This window comes from Schistocerca americana, chromosome 1 (assembly GCF_021461395.2).
Source record: "Schistocerca americana isolate TAMUIC-IGC-003095 chromosome 1, iqSchAmer2.1, whole genome shotgun sequence".
Classification (NCBI taxonomy): Eukaryota; Metazoa; Arthropoda; class Insecta; order Orthoptera; family Acrididae; genus Schistocerca; species Schistocerca americana.
In genome coordinates, this window is record NC_060119.1 from 598,576,766 (window position 1) to 598,581,963 (window position 5,198).

General features: G+C 42.7%; 1 pseudogene; it reads right to left on the bottom strand.

Annotated features, from left to right (window-relative positions):
• Positions 1–1,420: 1,420 nt before the first annotated feature.
• Positions 1,421–1,538, bottom strand: LOC124561866 (annotated as a pseudogene).
• Positions 1,539–5,198: the final 3,660 nt, after the last annotated feature.

The window sequence follows — 5,198 nt, forward strand, 5'->3', positions numbered from 1 at the left end:
TGAAAAGGGCTGTTTATGGACGACGTGATCCACCAACCACTCTGAGGGATCTACGCCGAATCGCCGTTGAGGAGTGGGACAATCTGGACCAATAGTGCCTTGATGAACTTGTGGATAGCATGCCACGACGAATACAGGCATGCATCAATGCAAGAGGACGTGCTACTGGCTAATGGAGGTACCGGTCTGTACAACAATCTGGGTCACCACATCTGAACGTCTCGCTGTATGGTGGTACAATGGGTGTTTTCCGTGAGCAGTAAAACGGCGGAAATGATGTTTATATTGATCTCTATTGCAGTTTTCTGAACAGGTTCCGGAACTCTCGGAACCGAGGTGATGCAAAACGTTTTTTGATGTGTGTACATTCTGCACCATCCGGATTTTTTCGGCGTTTAATATCCGTTGATAACTTATACTGTACTTCTAATTCTGAGACAGTAGACTTTGTTACACAAACAATATTTAGTTTGTAATCGTTGTAATGATGTATTTATTTCTGAATGTATATAATTGATTGTAATTATAATGTAAATTGCTAGATAATAGCCAAGGGAAATTTATTTAAACGCATCGATGGCAACGACGGTATGGCAGTAGCTGTGCCGTTGTTCATCTTTGCGTCAGAGGAGTCTATGCCGCGCTGTGGGCAGAGAGGAAGCAGAGCCGCTTGAGTCATGAAAGAGTGCAGCAGTGTTTGTTGGGTGCTCCTGCAGACGCGGTGTGCAGCTATGATCGCGCTGTGCAGGCGCATCTAATTCGTTAACCGGCGAGTATTGAGAGCACGCTAGGAGTGGACAGGCGGAGGAAGCTCCAGTTCTAACTACTGCCTGTCCCATAACTATCCGTGGCTCTGGAGACGAGACGTCGCTCTCAACCAGTAGCAGCAGCAGTAGCAACTCAGCATGGTCGTCGGCTACATTCTTCGTCGTCCGCACAGCTTAAACGTCATAAGACTATTAAGTGACAAAATATAACTAATACTGTAGAGGCGTTACCCAGTCACATCTCTTTCAAAACGTGTGACTAACCTGAATAATAACCTGCAATAGCGAAAACATGTAGGCCACCTGTGTTGTCATTGTCCTCATACATTATTACAGCAGGGTACCTTTCATTCCATGCAATCACCGAGTGTCAAAAATACTAAAATTGATTAACTATTTACCGCCATTTTTGTTTGCTTGTTGACAAGCTGTTTCAGCCTGAATTTTCCGATGCAGTAAGTGTTCATTCTTGTATTGCGTAACAGATAATTAAAAATTACCAACTTTGAGTATGAACTTCATTCACTTAAAGTAATGAATGTGTGGTCAGCACACCGCTCTCCAGACCGTATGTCAATTTCCCAGACCAGAACCGTTACTTCTCAATCAAGTAGCTCCTCACTTTGCCTCAGAAAGTCTGAGTGCACCACGCTTGCCAACAGCGCTCAGCAAACCGGATGGTCACCCATCCAAGTGGTAGCCCAGCCCGACAGCGCTTAACTTCGGTGATCTGACGTGAACCGGTGTTACCACTGCGGCAAGGCCGTTGGCGTACTTTTCCCTGCTTTTTCATAAATTTAGCAAGAATTCTCGACTGTCACTTCGGAAACAGCATACAGTCGTCCCCTCTATGCAGAAGTTTCTGAAGTGGGAAGTTGAGAAGGAGCAAAGAAGTTAATGGAATCGTCAGCCAGTTATCATCTGGAGACGTAATTTGGACGGAGCAGGTCCTAGCGCTTGTCTGCTGCTGTTCGGCATATTCTGTTGTTCTTGAGGAACTGTGGTAGTGCGATCCATTTACTGAGCATCTCGTTGACTACTGCTGCACGTTTTTCTTTTGCAAATTGTAATTTTGGATTCTTTAACCTTGAATTCACAAGCTGCTCGGACGACAGACGAATGTAGCCGACGACCATGCTGAGTTGCTACTGCTGCTGCTACTGGTTGAGAGCGACGTCTCGTCTCCAGAGCCACGGATAGTTATGGGACAGGCAGTAGTTAGAACTGGAGCTTCCTCCGCCTGTCCACTCCTAGCGTGCTCTCAATACTCGCGGGTTAACGAATTAGATGCGCCTGCACAGCGCGATCATAGCTTCTTTATTCTCCACGCAGTCTTTCAGGTAAATTTTGGTACCTCCCGCAGCGTTAGCGTCATTCTTGCTGAAATTAATTGCATGTTCAGGTACTTTTGCTCTCCGTCAACTTGTTGTCAATTTATTGAAGCATACACATCAAAAAAAGTACCGCCATACGCGGACTTGACTTACATTGCAAGATTCTTTAACTGGTCCTACAACTTTTCCTGTTTAGGTGACCCACTGAAAATAAATATAACTTACTGAATGCGCAGTTGGTTAACTTCAATGTGTTCGTGTGCGCAGTGGACATGTACAACGATAATTTATTTATTATTTTATGAAAGCAGAAATCACTGTACTCGCTCATCTGGTTTCAGTACGTTTATTTTTACTTGTTATTGCATTCACTCGTCTTATATTGGGCCTTATTGACAAGGGAGAGTTGAGTTCACTTACCCTTGAAGTATAAGTTAGTCATCGACTGGCATTAATTTACAATTTAAGCACAGAGTAGGAACTTCCATGTCGACCCTGATCCAAGATATTACTTTTGGTTTCTCTGAATTTCCTGCTGTTAGGACGGCACAGTGAAACGCTTCCAGGGATACAAAAAATTGTAGCGACCATTTTGTCCCATTTTACATTCATGTATACTTGAACCAGCAGCTGCAAACTATGATAGCATGGTTCATGAAGACTTTTTATTGTTTATTGCTGTTTTATATATACCTGTATCTTACATGATTCATTGAGATTCTTCCACTGCACGTGAAAATTTTGTATTGTGTGTGAAGATTTTTTTGTGTGGCGTATTAATATTGTGTAATTTTGTGTCAGTATAGAATATGTGTGTAGGTTTATTCGTTCACTTAAATTTTGTGGGGTAATTTTCAATTACAGCCCCTAGGTAGTACTTGGATAGAGATCCAAGGAAAGTCTTCAACCACGTGGATTTAGTGGAATGAGAGCAAGCTGTATCTGAAATTTCTGTAGTAGAGGCATTAGCAGTGGTTCCATTTCCTGAAACCAAGGAAACTATAGCGGTGAGTCAACAGTGTGAATGTAGCGAAATTTGAGGAACGGAATCGAACAGTAGTACAGAGCAGTTTGAACTTAGGATACATGGAGGATATTCCATTGTGGACAAAGCAGATGCCAGAAAAAGGGGCTGGTCGAGAGAAAGGACAAGCGGACATGAAAAAGGCAGGGGAAAGAGACAGTAAAGCGAAAGCGGACAGCAAAGAAGTAAAGACATAGAAAAGTTGAGGAAGGTAGGAAGCGAGCTGAGACAGACAGGGAAAAACTGAAGCAGACAGAAAACGATTTAACGAAGAGATGGCTGCATTATGAGGGGAATTTGATGGTCGTATTTATTAGATAGGCGAAAAAATGCTTGAGATGTCTAAGACAATCGAAAGCAACGTGCCCAGACTGGTCCATCTGAGATCTACATCTACACCTGTCATGTAGATGTAGATCTCAGATGGACCAGCCTGGGCACGTTGCTTTCGATTGTCTGAAGAAATTGGAGGAGACGAAGAACTCATTTTTTTCAAAAAGTGGATGCTCTGGACGAGTGTCTGGAAGCTGAAACCACAGAACCTATGCGATTATCGGACACTGAGGAGTATGCCTCACTTAAATGAGGTTCCGAGAACCTCAGAAAGAAATCTGAGTGGTCACAAGTTGTGGAGAAACTGATGCTCGTGACAGAAAGCAGAATGTCACTTGATAATGTGCGGCATGTTTCTGAAAATTTTATGTCTAAAGGCACAGCGTTGCCAGATAATTCACGGTGAGAGGAAAATGACGATCATCAAGACCCATGTCTATCAATGGACGAAACTCCGAAGATACACACTTCTTTTCAATAAGAAAATTTCTCACCTACACTCCCTTTTCTCCAACTGTACCTAGCAAGTTGTGTGATTACACGGCTGTTGACCTCTGGAGTTTGATCTTTAGGAAAAGAGGTGGACACTGATGTTTCGAAGTTATGGAATGGAATGTTACGGTAGAGGAATTTATGCTGTTATGTACCGCCCACAAAGAACCCATCAGAGAGAATCATGCGAGAGCTGGAGAAGCTTTGCAGGACCTATTGTAATAAAGGACTTGACACTTGAGTCGAGTACGTAAAGATTTCCAGTTAGTGATGAATCACCTCCCTCACAACTCACCCAAGACGGCTCCAACCAAGGTTTTAACGAACATAGAACCAGAAAGAATCGGAGAAGCTGTTGCATTTCCGCCGCAGTAGCCACACCGGCATAGGAAGGTGACTGTGAAGGCATTCGGCAACGTAAGTAAAGTGTCACTACAGCAGCAGAGGAGAATGACAAGTATATAAAGCATTATTTCTTCTATACAGAGCATAAGGTGCTTGTAAGGAATTGCCACCTCTCCTGCAAGGCAAAGAACAAATCGTCTAAACTATTCTCCCTGAATTTTGGGCTATTTCGAGCGAAAGATCTGGTGTTTGCAACACAACTGTTCTGGAGATTTTGCAGATTTGGAGAATAATTGGCATACACCACTTCCCTAGTCTAAAAGTTTCTGTATAACAGAGCTACCCAATGGCTTTCCCGGCCTAATAAGTCTTGAAAGTCTCTTCGGGTTTGCTACCGAATACTAAAATCAACTGGCTTCAATATCTCGGCGATCCAACTGTTCACCATCTTCATGAGAACGTTGCTTCTGCTGCTGAGTCCCGCAGACACAGGAAAATATAAATCAACACTCACTTCACTCACAACAAACTTTACTAAGTACAAACAATAGCCCTAAAAAACAATAACAAACACGATCGCTGTGATCGGTATCGATAGTAGACACAGAGTAGGAAACTTTGACACGATAAGACAATAAAGCAGGAAAAAACGTACAAGGAATCAAATAACCTGTGCATTATCTCTACACGATGCAAAAAAGAAAGTGTGGCATTTAAATGCCACATCGCACAGAACGTCAGTAAAACCATCAGAACTGAGAAAAAAATTGTTGTATTTGTATGAAACAAAAACTATTTTACGCAGGAAACATCAGGCATTTCAAATACGCAGAAATCTAAAAATCGATTTTTTGAGCACGTTTGCCTTCCGTCTCATCTTAACACAGTTGTATAAACAACGTT